This window comes from Heterocephalus glaber, unplaced genomic scaffold, assembly GCF_053883595.1.
Source record: "Heterocephalus glaber isolate CG9 unplaced genomic scaffold, H.glaber_assembly_v1.0 deba00001532, whole genome shotgun sequence".
Lineage (NCBI taxonomy): Eukaryota > Metazoa > Chordata > Mammalia > Rodentia > Bathyergidae > Heterocephalus > Heterocephalus glaber.
The window spans coordinates 33,669,713-33,692,767 of NW_028258330.1; the positions used below are offsets into that span (position 1 = coordinate 33,669,713).

The 23,055-nt window shown below is 35.8% G+C and overlaps 2 pseudogenes; one reads left to right on the forward strand and one right to left on the reverse strand.

Moving 5' to 3' along the window:
* Positions 1–3,065: 3,065 nt before the first annotated feature.
* Positions 3,066–4,010, reverse strand: LOC147824758 (olfactory receptor 7D4-like; annotated as a pseudogene).
* A 10,280-nt stretch (positions 4,011–14,290) lies between these two features.
* Positions 14,291–15,404, forward strand: LOC101721844 (olfactory receptor 7E24-like; annotated as a pseudogene).
* Positions 15,405–23,055: the final 7,651 nt, after the last annotated feature.

Below are 23,055 nucleotides of genomic sequence, written 5' to 3' on the forward strand. Positions count from 1 at the left end.
AAAAACATCAGACCCCTGAAATTTAAAGACCCAATCTACAGATGTGCATCTGTGATGAATACACACTTCTCAGATGAAGAAGTAGAAGTGGCAAATAAATATATGAAAAAAAAATCAACATCACTGGTCATTGAAGAGATGCAAATTAAAATAACAAGATTCCAGCTCATCCAAGAAAGAATGGCTAATATCAAGGCATACACCAACAACAAATGCTGGCCACTTGTGTGGAAAAAGGGACACTGCTCCATTGTTGGTGTGAGTGCATATTGGTGCAACCACAGTTGAAATCAATATGGAGATTCCTCAAAAACTAGGATTAGAGGTCCCAGTTGACCCAGCTCTTCCCTGTCTGGGTATTTTTCTCAAAGAATTAAAGGCAGCAAAGCACAGTGATACATGCATAGCCATGTTAACAGTGACACAGTTTGTAATAGCTCAATCTTGGAAACAACACAAATGCCTATCAACTGAAGAATGGATTAACAAGTGTTTTTTTTAACACAATGGTGTATTACTCATCCATTAAGAAAAATAAACTTGGGAATTTTATAGCTAAATGGATGTACCTTGAGACTATACTGTTAAGGGAAACAAATTGGACACATGTTTGTAAGTATCACACTGGCTCTCTGGTATGAGAAACTGAAAGTGTAAATAAAGACTAAAATGTTCAATAGATAATGTGAAATATTAAGAAATTGTACAAAAGGGAAGGGAAACTGGAAGAAATCTTTGTAAATAAGGAGGGGAGGGTGGGTTAAAGAAAGGGGAAGGGATTAGAAGAAAAAGAGGAATCACGATATGTGCAGGTACAAATTCCCTTTAATGAATGTGATTGTTAAGTATAATAAAAATTATGCCAGTAAAATTAATTGAAGTTAAACAAATAAAAACAAATTCCCTGTACAGTATGTTTATCCAAATCATCTGAAATCACTGTGTAAACTCTAGGGGCATTCTCATTATCCTAGCAGCATTAAAAATAATATCCAAGATATGGAATCAAATTATTTGCCATAAGATGAATGTATTAATGAATCTGCTATACACACTCAATCTAACACTAATCAGGCAAAAAAAAGACAGAAATCATAGGATTTGCAACAAATGGTTGAGCCTGTACAACACTATATTAAGAGAAACCAGACAGCCTTAGAAAGACAAACACCTTGTGAACACACATATGATATGTACAATTGTCAGATTCATGAAAACAGAGTAAAATTGTCATCAGAGGCTGTGGGAGAGGGAATTAAAGGACAAAAAATTTGTCAGGAGAAATAACTTTAAGAGATTTATTGGTAATTTGTGAGTTAATAACATTTAATTTTACATTTGTAAATCAAATTTAATAAGACTCAAATCTCCAGAATGTACTAAGGAATATTACAGATCAGGAGCAAAATTATACTTTACACTGTTGCAAAATGAGAAAATAACTCAAATGACATTTATACACAGAAATATAGAAAATGTAAGCACTGGAAAATATTTTTTAAAAATCCACAGATCATTCAAATAGAAATCACAATACCAACTACTTTACACTCAATAACAGTTAATGTTTTTAATAAAATATATAAAATATAAAGTACTAGCAAGGGTGTGAACATATTAGAAACTTTATGCATTATAATGTGAAATGTGTTGGGCTGTTCAAGATGTTACACATAAAACGACCTCATAATTCTGTAGTTATTACCCCTCCTAGATATATATTTAATAATTCAAAACAAGCATATGCACTTGCTGTTTAACAAGCAGGTTAGGTACTGAGAAAAATATTGCTGTTTTTTTCTGTCATTTTGGATATATCATAGAACATGGTTACTCAGACAAAAATGACTAGGATTTCACTAAGTAATATAATGTCAGTGGACCACTGGAGTACATACAGTCAGTCATTGACTAAAGCATCATTATGCAACAGAGGACTGTACTAAAAAAAAAAAAAAAAAAGAAATGTGAATGGCTATGCATTAGGGCATTATTCACATCATTGAAATCTCCATCAATGGATGAATGGATAAACAGATTGTGCATATATGTAATAGAATATTATTTATCTCTACAAAAGAGCAACTTCACATTAAATAAAAGTGTCTAAAAGAATGAGGAAAAGAAAAAATAAGAGAGCAAGGGAGGACATAAACACAGAAAGCATAAAAGAAATGTATATGTGATAAAGGAAATGAAGGAAAGACAAGGGCAAATGGGGAAAGAACAAATGTAAAAAGAAGAAAAAGAAAGGAGGAGAGGAAAAAGATAAGATTCTTAAAGACTACAGCAAAATCTTTAACCTAAGTATTATATTAATTATATAATTAATATAGTTAACCTAAAATAAGTTAACCTAAGTATTATATCACTACGAAGCAAATTAAAAACTGACATCCAAAGACAGATTTCAGCTTTCCTATTGACAGTCTAACCATTATTTGTTTTGTTTTGTTTTCTTTTGTTTTATCAAAAGTAGGATACCGGCTCAGGGTTTAGCTCAGTGGATTTGCCACCTGCTGCTCAATCATAAGGACCCGAGTTCGATCCCTGGTGCCAAAAAAAAGAGAAAAGGATAGCCAAAGTAGAAGTCAGTCTTTCCATTCAGAAATTATGTGAATAAGAGAAAACATCACAAAGATATTTTTTCAGGATTAAATGAATTCATGCATATAAAACAACAAGCATGGTCTTGATATGGTAAGAATGTTTATAATTTCCATCCTCTTTTATCTGGAAAATTATGATGAAGACTATTAACATTCGAGCAAATAGTTTTGGAGGAAATCATGTCAGCACTTGATATAACTTGTTTCATCATGTTGGGTTTCAGAAATGTCTAAGAAATCTAACTAAACTGGAAAATATAGACAACATGCATAGGAATGACAAGTATAAAGTGAACTTCTTTGGTAGCTGTTGAGGAGAAAGAACCAAAAAATATTTTTAAAAATGTCTTAGGAGCTTTGGGAATACAAGAAATTAAGCATGTCATTTAGAGGGAAAAAAAGTCAGGGCATTAAAATTCACACCATTTGCCTTGGAATTTCTAACATGCACATAGTTCAGAAAATACTGCTCCATGATGGACAAGAGGCTGCTCTGCTGAGGAGTCCTCCCAGGACCCCTTCACACCCTTGTTCCACAGGGTGTAGATGAACAGGTTGAGCATAGGAGGTCACCACAGTGTATGTCACAGAGGGCCTCATGCTACTGTGAGAATGGGTCACTGCAGAGCTGAGGTACAGCCCAAGTGCTTTTCCATAGAACAAGGAGACCACATAGAGGTGAGAACCACAGGTGGAAAATGATATACCTGCTTGCACTGAAGGACATCCTCATTAAAGAGGATATGATTTGAGAGTAAGAGAAGAGGATCCCAGTGACATGAAACACATCCAGCAAGGCAGTTACCTCATAGACAAAGATGTTATTAATGAATGTGTCAGAAGTGGTCACTTTAAGAACCTGAGGTAGTTCGTGGAAGAAGTTAGAGATGTCTGTGCCTGTAGAGAAAATGAGCTGCATCATTAGGAAAATTTGAATCAGAGACACAGAAAATGATAACCCAGGACATCAAAACCAGGAGGCTACAGAATCAGGAGTTCATAATGATCATGTATTTCAGGGGGGGAGACAGATGGCCACAAAGCTGTCACAGGCCATCATGGTGAGAAGATCATCCATTAAAAAATACCTTTAAAAATACACCTGAGTGAGGAACTCCCTGTAGGAGACATCTTTGCTCTGTGCCTGGATGTTCACCAGCATTTGGAGCCTGAGGAAGAGATAAAACAAATGTCCACAAAGGACAAGTTGGAGAGAAAGAAGTACATGGGGGTGTGGAGTTGGGAGTCAGAGGTGAAGGCCAGGACAATGAGAAGGATCCTGAGCAATGTGACCAGGTACATGGGCAGGAAGAGTCCAAAGAAGACAGGTTGCAATTCAGGATCCTCTGAGAGACCCAGGAGGAGGAATTGTGATGATCCACTGTGGTTTTTAACTTCCATGTCACTGATTTATCTTCAGGGGAAGGGGGGAATTGTGATGTTAATGAACATCCACCTGAACCCTCACTTAGCTTCCACTTTATGATAACACCTGTGGATGGGTAATCTTCATCCTGTATTATCTTCAGACAGTAGTTGTGGTTCATCTAGAAATATCAGAGCTCATTTTCCTTTTAATGTGTACAATCATCATCAAGACCTTTAATATAGAACAAATATATAATTTTTTATATCCCTGACTCACATCTTTAATATTTTCTAGAAAATAAAAAGATTTAAGTTTTGGCTCCCTTATTTTATTTTCTCTTTTGTAGTGTTATTTTTTCAGCACTTGGTTTACTTTACTTAATATGTATTATTCTAGTTCATCCATATTGAGTGTTTTAGCGTGCTCTTGTACAGTAAGGTGAGTTTAGATAACAATTATCTACTGTGTATTTTAAATAACGGGAAGAAAAGTATTTAAACTTTTCATCCTAAAAAATGGTATTTGAGAAAACAAACATGCTTAAAATCTTTCAAACATTATGCAATGTTTATTTGTGTCAAAACATAACACAGCCCAGCCTAGCAGGTACTGCCCAGTGCCCACCTCGCCTAGCCCTTTTCCTACTCTCAGACTGAGCCCATTCAGTGAGATATTCACAGAAGATAGGCTCCTCAGTTCAGGGCAATAAGGAAGGTGTAAGTCAGAGTTAGGATGGGCAAGGACTAGGAACACTGACGAACAAGGGCTCAGTCCATCTCAAGACCTGCAACCAGACATTCAGGTATCTGTGGAATGATGAGATCAGGTTGTAACTAGTGTGAACTGAGGGAGGAGGAAAGACACTAGAGTGGAGGCATGGTAGGCGTTCTCCTACTGCCCCACCAAAATGCATCCAAGCTTAGTGCATGTGTAGCATTCCCCTCCCAATAAGGTGCTTTGAAGCCATGCTGTCTCCATTTCACTGTCCAGCAAAACCTGATGAGTTCAGTGCCTCTCTTTGGCCCCCAAATGCTACTGAATTCCTACCAGATGGGCTGTCCTCAACTGAGACTGAAATGCCACTAAAGTCATGGGCTGCCTGCACTACTGGGGAGGTGTGCTGAGAAATTTGGGTGCAGGTGGAGAGCTGAGAATGAGGAGTGAATGAGAAGGTGAGACAATGGCCTTGCCCAAAGAAGTATGGAGGAAGTGCACACAAGTGACAGCAGCGATTCTCAGGGAGGGAAGGGACAGAGACTGAACAAACCCTCCTGAGATCAGTAGATGACTGGGGTCTCCCTCACCCCTGAGGTCCCCTCCCCCCTTTGAGAAGACCATCAAAGTTGTCTGCTCATGAGACAGAGGTAAAAACAGCTGGCCAGTCAGGGGCCAAGAATGCAGCTGTAATCTGACAGAGCTCTGCTTCAAGTGAAAATAGAACCCAGAAAACTCCTCACTCACCAGTAGACAAGAGAACAAAGCACTAGAGGAGAACCAACTGAAGCATAAGTAAACACCTTGCAATTCTTAGACCTAACCAGAGAGAACTTCACTTTAGCCTCCTGCAAATTATATAAGAAAAGAACTTTCCATCTTTGAACTAAGAAAGAACAGTGGTTGAATTCTGAAATAATTATAAAAAGGACTGAAAGAATTTTTACCTGTTTATGTATGTGCGTGTGTTTTTCATTTCTTTCTTTTTCGATTTTATTTCTAGTATATCTGTGTAAGTTGTTAGTATATGTGAAATGCAAATTAGAATTAATTAGTGTTTCATTTTAGATAATATATTTCAGGGTCATGTCAGGTTAACTGCCACCAAAATTGTGCGGAGGATTCAAACACAAGCTTCCTATTAGCAAGCTCATTGGTCTGGCCTTCTTAGCGATTCCTTCAGTCTCCTACTGTACTTTCCTCCTCTTTTTCCCTTTTCCTTGCCCCCACAAATAATCCCCCAAAGACCTATTCCCCCATTCAAGATTTAAAAATACCTCCGGGGATTTAGCTCAATGGTTCTGCCGCCTGCCTTGCATGCACAACGGGCTGAGATCAATCCCAGGCACCAAAAAAATAAAATAAATAAATAAAATAAAATAAAATAAAATAAAATAAAATAAAATAAAATAAAATAAAAATAAAAATATAAATACCAGCAAAGTCCCTACCTTTTCTCTTTCCTTCATTTGCTTTTATCTTTCTTTTCTCAATACCTGAGTTTTTGTTATTTTCATTAACATATGTTTGTGATCCATAACAATTATGTTCATCTTGGAGAATTGGTCCATATTTGCATCACATTTAATCATTTTACTTCCCTTTTCCCTCCTTTCCCCCTTCTTCTTCCCCATGACAGATTACTTACATCTCTCCCAATCTACATCCCTGTATCCTATCATCTGTATTTTATTTGATCATTACATTGTACATATTTTTGTTTTCTCTTGTAAGAGAAACCATGTTATATTTAACCCTCTGTGTCTCATCATTTTTCACTCAGCTTTATGCTCTCAAAGCACATCAATTTTCCACAAATGATTCAATTTTATTCTTCTTATGGATCAGTAGTGCTCTATTGTGTATAAATATGACTTGTTTATCCTCTTATCATTAGATATAGGCCACTTCCAAGATTTATGTAGTGCAACTTGTGCTGCCATAAAGTATGTACCCTTGTATCCCTGTGTAAAACTTGAAGACATTGTTTATAGGCAAGAACTTTCTAATCAGAATACAAATTGCACAAGAATTAACACCAAGAATAAATAAATAATATTATATGATTTAAAAACTTTCTACCCAGCAAAAAAACAGAATAAGAAACAATATACAGAATGGACAATAATTTTGCCACTACCTCTCAGGCAAAAGACTAATATCTAAAATATATTTTAAAAATGACATTAGAGAACGAACTGCCCTAATAAAAGACCTGATTAAAAATGGGCAATTGAGATGAAGAGATATTTCTCAAAAGAAGTACAAATGGTCAAAAAGTACACAAACATGTTCATGTGAGAAATGAAACTTGAAAAGTACCATGAGTCCATCTTATTCCAGAAAGTCTAGTTCTCATTAAGAAATAATAAAGAAACATGCAATGCAGTGTAGGGAGACCTACATTGTTGGAGAGAATGTAAACTAGTTAAATCACTATGGAAATCAGTAAACTAAAAATTAATATAAATCTAAATGTAAAAATTCCATATGACCCATATACCTCTATATATCTCTTTTGGGTGTCTTCACTAATTTGTCAACTATATCAGTCCTTTTCTTCTGCCTCATTCCTTCCTTTCTTTTTACATCCCAGCTTATTTATCTTTAAAAATATTTCATTGTCTATGTTTTAATACAATTAAAATAAATTTTCATTATGTGACCTCAAATGTCAATATTTTAATTGTGAATATTTGAATTACAATATAGAGTGCTGCATAGTTGCATATTTATTTAGCTTATCCCTCCCTCATTTTGTGTGAAATCTGTGCAAGGAATACTAATGCACAGAAATCTAACACGTTGCAGAATTCCTATCCTGACCCTCTCAGAAGATCAAGAATGACAACCTGTCCTCTTGGAACTGTTCCTGTCCATGTGCCAGGTCACATCCTGTGAAACCTGCTCATCATCCTGGCCATCAACTGTGACTACCACCTCCAAACTCCCTTACTTCTTTCCTTTCAATTTGTCCATTGTTGCCATCTGTTTCATCTCCATTACAGTCCCAGAGATGACTGTGGACATCAAAACTCAGAGCAGAGTCATCTCCTATGTAGACTTCTTGACACAGATGCATCTTCTGATTTTTGGATGTAGGGATGACATGCTACTGACTGTTGTGGCTATGACCACTCTTTGGCCATCTGTCACTCACTGAGAACCCAGGCATACTGATCCAATGTCTATGTGTCTTGTTGTTTTTGGCATTATTTTACCTTAGCCTTTTGCACTCTCAGTTGCAAAATTAAATTTGCTTACATATTATCTGCTTCGAGGAGGGGAAAATTGCTAATTTCTTCTGTAACCCTTCTCAAGTATGTAATATTGCCTGTTCTGATGTCATAACCAATGAGATAGTAGTGTATTTCTTTCTACATTATTTGGTCATTCTCCCAACTCAGATGTATTCTTTTCATACTAAACATTCTTTTCTCCATGCTGAAAACCTCATCACTAAGTGGAAGGCATAAAGCCTTTTCAATCTCTTGGACTTACTTACTGTTTATTGTTTGCTTGTTTGTTGGAAGAGGCACTGGAATATGCCTAAGTTCAGTGGTATCATATTCTCCTGGAACAGGTGAGTTATCTCATGACTGATACAGTGGGCATTTCTATGCTGAATCCCTTTAGCTACTGCTGAGGAACAAAGACATCAGTGGTTCCTTGAATATGGTCCAGGAAAATGCAGTTCAATCTTAGGTCCTTCCAGATACACTTGGAACATAGGATCTAAAAAATAGCAAAACTCAAAACTTAGAGTTGAAAGTACTGACTTCCTGGTCACAGAAATTTTGAATTTTATGGTTTTAATTCTTCATCATGATTCATAGTCAAATGGTGGCTGGAAGAATTTGAGTAGAGAATTTGAACATTTTCAAATGGGTGAAAAGTGTCAGTTTGGGATGATAGAAAATATCTGCAGATAGATGATAATGATGCTTACCCAAAAGTTCATTAAAAATAATACCAACAAACTTTCCACTTAAAGAGAATAATGGTATATTTTTTGTAGATTTTAACACAATTTTTTTAAAAACATAATGGATAATTTTTTTAAAACATGAATAACAAGAAAAAGCATATAGTATGCCTTACCTTCCTCTTGAGATGGAGGGTACACATCTTTTGTGAACTGCACAGTGTCTTCTTCCTCTTCTTTTCATTTTAAATGGTCCTTAAGGATTAAGCTCTAATGGACCAATGTGGGTAAATGTGAGTTGGGGCCAGCAAGCATCCAAGATGGTATAAAGTAAATGATCATCCTCACTCTCCAGCTTTTCATTTTGAAGTGTGCAGACCTGTGTATAACATATCAGTTTATCTTTCTTCCATGGTTTTCTGCAACAGGAAACTCCTGTCTGTTGTTATATTCATTTCAGTACAAGGTATAGACCTTAAGCCTTCATTGACCGTCGTTCGGTTGTGGGGTGTTGGTTCCACAGTATTAACCATGACCCAGAAGAGACACAAAGGAACCAGAAAGTCCTGAGGGATAGGAAGAATGGAGGAATGTTTCATGGAACTATTGTGTCCCCATCTTGAGGACAAACATTATGTTTAGATAGTGAGATGGGAGGATGTTAAAGTTCAAAATATCAGGCACCAGTTTTGTGAAGTTTATATATTTGCTTACAATGAGATTCCCAAAAGTCTCATTCAAAGTTTTTATTTCTACTTACACTGGTCCTACTTTTCATATAGACATCATATCCACACTGAGTAGTTTGTCATTTTATGAAACAAGCATTTTTTCCTACCTCATTTTAACTCTACCTTGACTCAAATCTATCATAATCTTCACAAGTATTTGATGGCCTCAGTCATTGTATCATGATCATCCCAGTGCTAAATACTTTATCTATAGCTTGAGCAATAGGGGCATTAAAAGTATTCACAGCAGAACAGTCTAATTTTAGATCTGAGACACATTTCAATGCAGTGTCACATGAGAAACCTAAATTGTAAATAATTTAAAAGAAAAAAATTAAAGAAATAACATAAGAAATAGGTAGGTAGACTTTGTGGAGATAAAAAAGGGATTTGGGATGGGGAGAGCTCAAGGCAGGTGGGGAAGTAAAACTCATTTTAAAGCAAAATGCCTTTAATTTCTCATCTTGTTTGATAGTAGAATTGTGGTAGCTAGTATTGTTGTTAAATAAAAATGGGAGGGTTAAATAATGAATAGATAGTTTGAGTTTGGAAGATGAACATTTTCTAGAGTTTGATGTTGGTCATGGTTACTCTACAATGTGAGTGTAATTAATGGCATGAAATTGTATGCTTGACACTTTTGTAAGTTATAAACTCTTCTTTGAAATTTAAATTTTGCCATAATAAAATGACAACAAATATCAAATGAATTCTTAAAAATGGAAGAAATGATAGTAATAATATGCTTTGTGCTCTATGGGGACAGAGCCCCAAAAAGTTTGTGGAAATTCATTTCTGTTTTTCTTCTTCCCCAATTAATAGCACTATGTCATAAGAGTTTGTGACAACCTGAGCCAATTTGGCTAATTGTGACCTCTGTGCATTTAGCTTCCAAGGTCATATAATAAATAGTAATCAACCCAGCCCTGCAGCTCTTCAGTTTGAGGTCTCTGTTGAACCTGGTTTCATATGAGTCCCCTTCTCCATGGATTTTCTGCACTGGGAAGCTCCCATCAGAGATGCATTGACATCAACCCGGAGGACAGGACCAGCATCCACACTTCATGCCAGGCAGTAAATGAATGCCATATTCATGCTCCTTGATCATGAATAATCCCAGCCTCAGTGCTGATCAGTAAGTGCTGAGGCAGGTGAAGGTTGGAGGAAGTACTGTCTGGAGCTTTGTTTCCCACTAATCAGGACAAGCACAGAATTTGTGTAGGATGATGGGAGGACAATATTGTGAAAATGTCAGATATGAGAGCTGTGAATTTTATGATCTGGGTTGTAGATTCAAATTTTTACTTTCCTCTCAGAGTAGTTCTACTTCCTAAAAATAATCCATCGGCAATAGTAGCAAGGAGATCCAATTAAACTATTTCCTATGCACTCCAGAACATTTGGGAAGGTGATGATGCTGATGAGGGACAGGATGAGGAATATGTTCATTACATTATTGATAGAATCCTGATTGTCTGGTGCTGATATCTGTGTTCCTTGTTGACTGGATCAATTCATCTGTATAGTCTTCCCAGGTTATAAATGCCCCATTATATTTATTTTACAAAAAAGACAGTGGAGGGGCTGGGGATTTAGCTCAGTGGTTCTGGTGCCTGCCTCATAAGCGCAAGATACTGAGTTCGATCCCTGGTACCAAAAAAAAAAAAAATACAGTGGTACAACACTTTAATCTAACTTGTGCTGTATATTTAGTTAGCAAACACTAAAGTTATCTGGGAACTAGAGTAAGAGGAAGAGGGGATAAAAAGGGATTAACAAGCTGTATTTTTTATCTGTACAAACTCACCAAGAGGATTGTAAAATGCATGTGCTGCAAAAATTTATTCAAAACAAAATAATAAAATAAAATAAATAAAATTAGTGGTCTAGAGATAGGAACCTGGTTAGGACAATCTTATCTGGTGGTCACATTGACATCTCAGTCATTTCACCTTCCTGTGACTCTGGAATGAGAATCTTTGTTTCCTAAATTCTTCCTTGAGGAGTTTCTGGTCAATGACAGGGCAGATCAGTAGGTGACAACCATTACAACAATCATAGAAAGGACTGAGTTCACAGAAAATATGAGATAGAATGCACATTCATTCAGCATGGACTTCAGTCTTTCTTCCTCTCTAGGATAAACTTGCAGCTGTCCACATCTACTTTCATTCATGTAATGAATCTGAAATCTGAAAATGATACTTAACAACAGGTCTTGATTTTGTCACTGCTCAGAAAATGGAAGAATTTAGAGACCTGAAAGTGATGTCTGATTATGATGTCCTACCTCTGTTTAAACTTCCTGATGGTAGTAAAACAAAAACAGATTAGTGAATCCTATCAAGAGATTGAAAATATAATTTTAAATCTTGATCATTGAACCTATCACTTCTGTAAAATAGAGCAGGTGCCATGGCCTTCTTGGCTGAAGGGGCCATGGAGGAAGAAAGGTGGGGAATGAAAGAAAGACAAAGAGATAAAAAAAAGCTGAGGACAGGTGGAGCCTTCCTCCTGATGGAAGAAAAGTACTGTCTGGTAACTGGAACATATTTTTTATAATGGTGCAGATAAGGAAAGCTCAGAGGGGTAAATAGGGCTGGTGTATAACTGAAAGCTGGAGAGTCACTAAGGTCTGCAGAACATCATGCTTTGATGGTTTTATGGGGAATGGACAGGGAGCAGGCCATGTCTACAGTGTTGCACTCTCAGCAAGCAGGCTGTTAGTATCTCTACGACTCAGTATTGACATCTGAGCTGATTACTACTTGAGACAAGTGCATTAAGGAAGGATTGAACAGGTGATGGTTGCTGCCTATATGATTAATATGTGAGGAAAGCATGAAATCAGAGCAAAAATTAAATATGATTCATAATAAAGATAAAATTAATCATCGTGCTTTTCAAGAAAAATATGCTACAAACTGAAGTTTTGTATGCTTACTTCTTTAGATGGCATGGGTTTTGTCTTGTATAAGAATATGCTGTGTATTTGGGGAGGAATAATTAACTCATTAATTTCTGATTCTGCAGAGCCTATAACATCTCTGGCATGGAGAAAATATCAAAAATAAAAATGGGTGTTAATCAGTGACTAGTAGGTTGACCAGAGTTAGTGTGGCATCTAAGTATTTGGTGCTTTCCTGTCTGCATTTTTATCCCTTTCATTAATGATCCAATAAATTAGAAATTAGATAAAATAGCTCTTTGGGAATATGTCATGAATATGGGTCCAATAGTTCTATTTAACTGTAGCAACTTAAATTTACTCAAAGAATGTATCAGTGTTTCATGGGTACCAAAAAGAAAAAGACCTCCAATGTGAAGCATGAGCTAAACTTAAGCCTTGCACTAAGACCTATTAATGTTTTCACATTACTTGATGGTCCCAAAGACCTTTAACAATTTTAATCACCATCAAACTCACCATTTCCTTAACGGAAAAATGCTTTATAAAATATGACCCACATGACCAAATATGTATTCATTTCTAAATTTAGATTATGTGGCACACATATTCTTGGAGTGAAACTAACTATTTTCATTAGGCAATATGAAAACACAGAGGAATGATTAATAAACATTCAGCCTTTGGTAGCAGGGCAATTGTTCAGGACTAATATAGTTATTTCTTCAGTTCCATCCCAGATGATTGTCTCTTCTACTGGAATCAAATAAAAAAAAAAAAATATATATATATATATATATATATTTAATGTATAATGAAAGTTTTTGTTAAATTTTTTTGGAAACATCATTTCTACCTGGGCCTCAGAATAAAAATATTGGAAGGATTGTCCTAGTAAACTTTCCAATTAAATCATGGCTCACCTCCTAGTAATGTCACTTGTCATCTAACTCACTTGAGGTATCTGTATGCACTGCACACAAACAAAAGTCCACAAATTAATGTGAAGTATAATATTATTGTGGCAATAGAAGTTATATACTACTAAAATGAGATTTAGACATTTTTCATGTAAGTCCTTAAGAAAAGGTTTTATAGATACAATAATCAATATTAATATGGAGAGAATAACAGGAAAATCTACCCACAAATTCCTAACAATAGTTGCCTTTGGGGACATGCTCTACAGAGAATAGTGTCATGCAGAGATATCAAGAACCAAAAATTCACAGATTATAATTAAAATCAAAGTCAAATTTTGAATATGAAGTAAATATCATACAATATTCACATTGTAATATAGATAGTATGCATGATTGATAGTAAAACAGTTAATATTAATAAATTTTAAAAACACATTCTAATGGCAGGAAATACATTTGGGCAGTTATTCTCAATACTGATGTAAGAAAGAACCACAAAGAAATTCACATGCAGACATTCTGATCCAACTTGTGATTTTAGGTCAGAGTATCTGTATATATCAATATTTTACATGGTAAGTATATTGATAAATTGGACAGGCAAACTTTAATCTGTGCAATTAAACAATCCTTTAAAGTATTCATAAAATAATTGTATAAGTTAGATAATTTTGGGATCATATTACAACTGGTGAAACAGATGTATTCATTCACTTTTCTGGGCTTTACTGTTTGGTATTGTTTCCAACTTATATCATAGAACTGTCAAAATATACACTTGTTTTCATATCTTGTATTTTTATGATTAACTGTCAATATTAACTGAATATTCCAAAAATATGATCTAAGCTTTTGTAAGCATTTTACTAATATTCAAATTATTGGAATATCAGGTCTTGATTTTGATAGAATTATGTATGGTATATTTGAGTGCTTCTTGATTTCCTTCATAAATACTTTTCTTAAAGAGGAAAAGCTATTACTTATTTTTAATTTGAATTAAAATAGCCTTTATTTTAATGAGATCATGAACTTCTTGTCTCCTATGTTCTTGGTCTTGTGATATTGCTCAGTCAATTATTCCTAAATTGGGTGTGTGCAAGAGGAGATGAGTAATATGGAATAAATAATGGAAGATTTATAAAGCATTTATTCAGTACAAGTGAAAAACTTAACTAAGGATGTAGAACATGGGAAATTCTGTACTTGTGAATATGCAAGTATAAAACCCATACAGTGTGATGCACGCCTACTTATTTATATTTTTCATGCTTTTTTTCAGGAGATGTCTAGACAATACAGATAACTGGAATTTAACAGCTATGTTAGAATTCCATCTCACTAATCTCTCAGAGGATCCAGAGCTTCAGCCCATCCTCTTTTTGCTCTTCCTCTCCATGTACCTGGTCACAGTGCTTGGAAACCTACTCATCATCCTGGCTGTCAGTTTAGTCCCAACTCCACACCCCCATGTACTTCTTCCTCTCCAACTTGTCTTTTAATGACATTTGTTTCATCTCCACCACTGTCCCAAAGATGATTGTGGATGCCCTAACTCACAAGAGTGTCATCTCCTTTGTGGACTGCCTGACACAAATGTCTCTACTTATTCTTTTTGTGTGTATGGATTACATGCTTTTGACTGTGATGGCTTATGATAGATTTGTGGCCATATGTCAACCCCTGCAATATTCCTTTATTATGAACTCTTGCCTCTGTGTCTTCTTAGTTTTTGCATCATTTTTATTTAGCCTTATGGACTCACAACTGCATAATATAATTGTCTTAACATTCACTTACTTCCAGGATGTTTCAATTCCCAGCTTCATCTGTGAACCTACTCAAATTCTTAAACTGGATTGTACTGAAAACTTTACCAAAAAAAGATCACTTATTTCATTGGTGCAATATTTGGATTTTTTCCCATCTCAGTAATACTATTCTCTTACTATAAAATTGTTTTCTCCATTCTCAGAATGCCATCATCAAGTGGGAAATATAAAGCTTTCTCCACCTGTGGGTCTCACCTGTCAGTTGTTTGTTTATTTTATGGAACAAGCATTGATATGTACCTTGAATCTACTGTAGCACATTCTCCCAGAAAGAGCATGATGTCTTCCATAATGTACACTATTGTGACTCCTATGCCGAATCCCTTCACCTATAGCCTGAGGAATAAGGACATTAAAAATACCCTAAGAAGGCTCTACAGCAGAAAATTCTAGTATCAGCACCTGAGGAAACAAAACAGAAATTACATGGAAAGAGATCAGTAACAAAAATCTAGTTATATAAAATCTACCTACTGGACATTATTTTGTAGCTTCATTACTTTAATTTCTCAGAATATTTTATATCAGAATGGTATATGAAAGGTTTAGGACAATAGAAGAGTACAGTGTGATTAAAAAATAAGAACCAAGATATATCATGTAAAGGTACAAATTCCAATAGGTGAATGTCATCGTATTGTATACCTAAAGTTTACTGATAAACAATAAATTAAAAAATTAATATGCAATTTTAGTTTTGGAGAATAAACATTCTAGGATATGCATAATTGTTATGCATATCAATAGGGATGCACTTAATGATACTGAATAAATGTATAAATGCTAATATATATATAATATTCACCACAAAAAGGTAACTTTCTTTTGTTAAAAAGAAATGGTAAAATAGTAACTTTCTTTTGTTAAAAAACACAAATCAAGTGAATAGCAGACATAAGCTTCTTAGTAAATACATAAACATACCTAAACCATGTAAACATTCTTTTTCTGATCTTTTCCTTCCTCAATTAACTTTAAGAATTATTTAATGATTCAGTTGAATGAAACATTTAATTAACTATGTCTGCTGGGCATTGATCCTTTAAAGTAATGTAACAGTAACTGAGCAACCTATGTCTACAGCCCTTCAATGGCTCCATACCTCTGTCTCAGCTTCTTAGGACTTGTGGAGGAAGGCTTTTGATTGCACAGGGAAAGACTCTTATTTGACATGGTATACATGGAAATGCTAAGGAAGGAGCTGAGCCTTCACTGGACTCTTGATGGGGAGTGAAATATTGATTTTTCATTTCCTTGTTCATGACACAGGCAAAATGATGAGTAACGCAGTAAGTGTGAATGAGACTAAAGATGGTGGAAAGACTGTCTAATGCATTATTGCATAATCATGAAGACAAACATGACAATAATAATAAATAATTAAAAGGACACCAATGTGCAGTATTTCAGCTAAATGCACAATGAAGTGTTGGGTTTTGGGGTCCATATGGCAAAATTATCCTTAACCAAAATCATTTCTTGTCCTGGGACCTTGGATCTATTTCCCATAGACATCAAGTCCATTATCCCAGAAAAATATGTTCCTGTAGTATGATTTCTTAGACTCCTACCATTTTATTAATGTGATTAAGAAAATTAAAATGAGCAAAATAATGAGAGCAGGTACCACTTTACAGATATCTCCACATGCCAGGTTTTGATTTTGCATCATGTACAGTTTGCTCCATTTTATCTGCACAGCCCCACATTGTTATTGTTTTATAGAAAGAGAAGTAGGCCAGCACTTTTGTAACTTCTAGTATGCTTTAGTTAGAATAACACTTTTTGAAAGTTTATCTGTTTGAGGAAAGACACTGGATATTTTTACTGGAGACTCATAGCATAGATGTGCATCATCAATACAACCAGCCACTTCAAGTCCCTATCACTACAGGAAGCAACTTTCTGTTCACTGTGCTCTTCATGGTGGGAGTTTGGGCTGCTCACACAGAAGAATGGGGGGTGGCACCTGCTCTGTCTATTATATGAAGGATTGCTCTGCACTACAGCGAATAATAAGAAGAACATGTAGGTGGTCATTTACAACAAATCACTCTCTTAGTGGTAATTCTTATGACTATGGGCTAAGTAATTTCATCTCATAAAGGGAATGATATTTCTATCTCATTACAGGAGACTGTGCTCTGGGATGGGAATCAGAAAAATGAACATCTTTGTTTTTGGTCCATCTCTGCTTCTCTATTCTCAATGTATGTAAATGTTTCCATCTCTCTGTTCTCATATTCATTGATGGAAATGGGGACAATAACTTTTCCAAAATGTATGTGTCATGTAGTCTGTGTGGAATATTATGAACACTGGGGCACTGTGGTTTATTAAAAAATAATTCATTTATTAAAGATATAGTAGATCTACTGAAAAATGCAACTGTCAAGGGGCATTGGGCCTGGGATGTTGTAACACTCTACAGTGTGTCTTAGTGAAGAGAAAGGAATAAGATTTATGTGACACTCACTTTTTGCTTCTTTGTCTTTTTTTCTTTTCTACTCAGGAAAATTCTTGGCCTGTATCCTTCAATGCCTGAATATTGGAGATGTTGTTAAACAGAACTATCAGTCTATATGCCCATGATATAGACATGAACAAGATCAATTTTCTCTTGTCTCTAATTCTACAGAACATTCCTGAAAAGAATAAATGTGCAGACAGGCACTGAATATTTTGAAGTCACGCTGTTTATGGAAACATTTTGATGTTAACACACAGTCCTAATTTGTGTCCTTCTTCTGTGTCAAACAAGGTATAGACTTGTGATAATCATTAATTAAAGAGAGTCACTAGACTTCAATTACAAACATACATGTAGATAAGGACAAAAACATAGTAGCATAATAGAAATAGAAAAAAAGTACAACAGGTCAGAAGATATTTTACATGATGGGTGTGAAGATTAATTTGTCAATATTGATAATAATACAGAGCTTTTATTTACCTTCACTTTATTTTAATACAGATTATAAATAGAGCACCCTGTATCTAATTACTCTTTATGCAATGCAAAATCAATGCAATAGTATAAACTGAAAATCAACTGAGTTCATAATACTGTGTCTAGGTGACATTAAACCCTGTTATGTGTCACTGAAAAAATTAAATTGCTGCTTTCCTGGTCACTAAGCATTTTCATTTTTCCTAACTGCCAGAACATCTTAAGAGACAGCTGAGGAATATCTTTAAACACATTCTAGTTTCTTGAGTAAGAATGAAATGAGAGAACAATAGGTAACTTTGCTTTTAAGATTCTGTGTTCTTGGTTTTGTACCATTGTTCACCTGAGGGTTTGTGAGGTGAGTGTGCATAAAGACAGTGAATAACAGAGTAACTTATAATGAAAGAGTTCTAGGATAATTGGGATTTATAGAACTGAAAAGCATTGCTGCATGTATTAGAACTCAATCTGAATTCTTGCACGTGAATTCTTTGAAGTCTAAAAGGTTTCAGAATGTTGGGGTACTCCCTTTTTACAAACAACTTTCTCTTTCAAAATAATACAGAAACACAAACTCTTATGAGAGTCTCAGAATTGTATCTCATGGGATTCTTGGAGGATCTAGTATTGCAGCTCTTTCAATCTGTACTATTTCTGTCTATATATCTCATCTTGAGATTTGTAAACACTCCTCATGCTGTACGTAGGCTCAGGCTTCCAACTCTACAACACGTGATCCCTTTCCTGACCAGCAGTCCTCAGCATATATCTGTTTTATTTTTCCATAGTACTGAAAGTGACTGTAGGCATCCAGATTCACTGCAGAGTCATCTGCTTTGTGGGTTACTTGACGCAGATGTATCATTTCATCACTTTTGATTGTATCACTGACATGCATGTGACGGTGATGAGGTTTGACAAGTTTGTGACCATTTCTTACCCATTGGATTACATTTTCAATGTGAAAATTTGACTGAATTTACTTTTAGTATGAGTTCAATTTTGAATCAACTTTGATATTCCATGCTGCACAAATGATTTGTCTTACAATTTCCCTATTTAAAAGATATGTAACCATCAGTAAGTACTAACAGATCCTAGTGAGAAGCCCATGTGAACCAGAGCTTTACTGGTGTAGGCAGCTCCCAGCCAGGGTTGTGCCCTGAAAAGAGCTGCATAGATCCACAAGCAACAGCCAAAGGCCTTCCCAGATACCATCCCAAGTGTGCACAGCTGCCAGCCAGAACCCCACCGGGACAACATGGTACCTCAGGGATCTGAAAGGCCAGCATTCTTATCCCAGGTATTGGCACAGTGGTGAGCAGTAAAGAAAAGGACACTCAGTGGCTTGCTAAGAATTGAAGACCACTGAGTGAGCAAAAGGTTGACTCACCAAAGGTGCAGTAGGATGCATCTGTTCAAATGAGAAGACACATAAACAAATCTCAAAATCAGACTTCCAAATCACCTAAGACAACCCCAAAGGCCAACAAGAAGGAGCAATCTGATACTTATGCACCTGTACTCCCTGAACTGGCCAAGAAAGAGAATCTGAAAAAAAATGAAATCAGAAATAATATTTTAGATATGAACAAAGTTTGTGTCCATGGTCCAAAACATGATTAATAATTGTAGAGCAGAGAGATTAAAAAAATAGAGGAGCTGAGGAACATGATGGAATCCAGCATAGGAAAAATATGGAATCTATAAAACAGATTCAAAAAGATATCCAGGAGATTAAAAACTCCACTAAGAGTTTACATAGCAGAACGTGTGAATGTGAGAACAGGATACCAGATAGAGAAGACAGGATTGCAATTAATGACCAGGAAAAGAAAAAATTCTTAAAAAATAAGGGACCATGAGAAATCAACCCCGCAGCTGATAGCCAATGCAAAGAAGAATAACATAATACTGATTGGAGTCAACAAAAAAATAGGAGAGAGTTCAAATGACATAAAAAAAATCTGTTCAGAGAAGTAATGCCAGTAAACTTCCTAACCAGGGGAAATGAACTTGACGTACAGATAATTGAGGCATGTAGTATTCCACCTAGTCATGATTTAAAAAAACTACACTGAGCCATATAATAGTTAAGATTCCAGAAACCTAAGAGAAGAACAAAATTCTATAAGCAGTTAGAGAAAAGAAAAAAAAATCACATAAAATGAAATCCGTACACAATCACAGCAGACTTCTCAACACAAACCCTCAAGTCAAGAAAACCCTGCAGTGAAGTATTTCAAGCCTTAAAAGAAAACAACCTCCAAACCAGGTTGATGTACCCTGCAAAAGTCTCTTTCAAAATTGATGGAGAAATAAGATACCTTCATGACAAAGAACACCTGTGGAAATGCATGAATACCAAAACATGACTCCACAAAATTTTTTAAAATATCCTAGGAAAAGACAAGGAGAATCAAAACCACAGGAAGCCAAGCAGAGTGAAGCCATCAGGCATGATAAGTAACTAAATGCAAATTGGGAGAATCCAACAAAAAGAAAAAAAATCATGACAAGGATAAGTCAATACATATCAGTTATAAAAATCAATGTTAATGGTCTCAATTCACCAATCAAGAGAAATAGACTGGCAGGATGGGTCAAGAAGCAAGATTCACCAATATGCAGCATTAAAAAAAATCAAATTTAATAAAAAAAGAAACTCATAGACTGAAAGTGAATGGGTGGAAAACAATACTCCATTCAACAGGAAGCCCCTAAGAAGCAGGGGTAGCTATCTTTTTTGCAAATCAAAAGTATTTCATACCAACACTAATTAATAGAGACAAAAAAGAACACTAAACCTTGTAAAGGGAACAATCCAAGAGGAAGAGAGGACCATCATAAACATATATATGCACCAAATGCTAGTACACCCAACTATATAAAGCAAATACTAACGGACTTGAAATATCAAGTAAGCATTAATATGGCAGTAGTGGGGGACCTCAATTTATATTGGTCATGTATATTTGGGTTATTTTTTGTTCTCAAGGACAGTTTTATCTTATGAGTTCCTCCATTCTGAGAATTCCATATCCTGGTGGGAAGTATTAATCTTTTCTAGCTATAAGTCTCACCTGTCATTAATTTTGTAACTTTATGTAATAACCATTGATGTGTAACTTGACTAAGATCTATCACAATTATCAAGAAAGGGTTTTGGCCTGCTTCCTCTGCCTTGCTCCACCAGCTTGGGACCAAGACAGGGTGAGGAGGACCCCCCTGAGCATGCCCACCAGCCACCAGCTTGGCCATGCAAGAGCATCCAACAAGAGTGGCCACCCCTGCCCTGCTTTCCACCATGCTTCCACCCCTGCCTCTGGCCTCTTGGCTGTGCAGCTACTTGGTTCCACACTACAGAGGCACGGGGGGACATAAAATTCATTGTCCTGAGCTGCAGAAGTGAACAACAGAGAGAGGTTCTCTCTCAGGCTCCCTGAGGAAAACAAGCCAAATGGAAAAGTGAAGGAATCTCTGCAATAAAGGTACACCAGACCACCATGCTTGGTAAGTTGGAGGGATCATCACCTGCCATCAGAACCTGGACTTCCTTCAGGGGAAAGGTAGCTGAAACCTGGAATAAAATCTTCAACCCTACAAGAGGACAGGGAGCTCAACTTGGGACCTGTAGCCAGAAATCTTGAATCTCACTGGTCTGGGACTAGCTTACTGAGACTCATTGACTTATAACTGCACAGTGCTGCCCACATTGTCTACTGTGTCAGCAAAGACATACCCTGAAGGCCCTTCAATTGTATCTTTTATTTGTTATTTGCAAAATTACGACATTTTTGCTCTTATTTTTAATATTATTTTTTTCTTTTTTTCTGCCTTTTAAAATTTTTATTTTTCTCTTTTTTCTTTCTCTTCTATTTTTTTATCTCTCTCTCTGCCTTGCTCCCTTGCTTTCCCATTGTTCATCATCTCCCCTTTGTGTCCCTTTTCTGGCCCTAATTTGTACTTCTTCTTTACTTGTCTTTTCTTCTCTTTCCCTCTCTTGCTTGTGCTCTTTGTCCTCACTGCTAACCTTCCATTATCCTTCTACCCACCAATTCCTCCCTCCCCAACTCCTTGTAACTCCCCATCCTGAAGGGTAAATTTCCTATATTGAAGAGTTTATCCAATATAAGCATATGTTGGGTTGGTCCTTGATTTTGATTTAATTCACACAGTTAAAGGTGATAGATTAATAACTACCACAAATTATCATTTTCTAAGATGTACTTGATGCTATGGTGTGGCTCATTGTATCACTTGAACTATGGTTTTGTGATTGATCTAATCAGTTGTCCTTCCTGGAATAAAAAAAGAAGAGATAGCTCAGAAACATTAGAGACTCAATATCTAAAGACCAGATATATCTGGAAGACACCTCTGAGAAGCAATCATTCCATATGGGTTCTAATTACAAGCAAGAAAGATACTTACAATAAGCAATTTCAAAGTATCAACCCAGGAGTTAAACCAAGGACAGTACCAAAAACAAAAATGAGAAGATATTTAAGCAAGGCACAAAGTCAGACTTCCATCCCACCAATGGTAAACCCCTTGGGAAATTCATTGGAAAAGTCTGATAATCAACCACCTGGACAACCAGAACTGATAGCACAGGAAGTAACAAAACAGATGAATGAGGTTTTAGAAAAACTCAAAAGAGCAATGATCTCACAGATAGCTACAGAGATGCTGAGCAGAGTGAAAAACATGATTAAAGGCTCTAGAACAGAAACAGTAGAAAAATAGATGAGCTCAGAAATATTCTGGAAGCCACGAATGCCAAGCACAAGAAAGAAATGGAAACCATGAACCAGATTCAAAAAGATATTCAGGAGTTTAAAAATTCCATTGAAAGCATCCAGAGCAGATTAAGGGAAGCTGAAGATAGAATATCAGAAATAGAAGATAGGATAGTGGTTAAGGACCATGAAAACAGAGATTCCTTAAAAATAGTAAGGGACCATGTCAAATCAATCCAACAATTGTTAGACAATCCAAATAAGAATAACATAAGACTGGGAAGAGTCCAAGAAAAAAACAGGAGGAAGTACAATTGAAATAAAAATACTGTTCACAGAAGTAATAATAGAA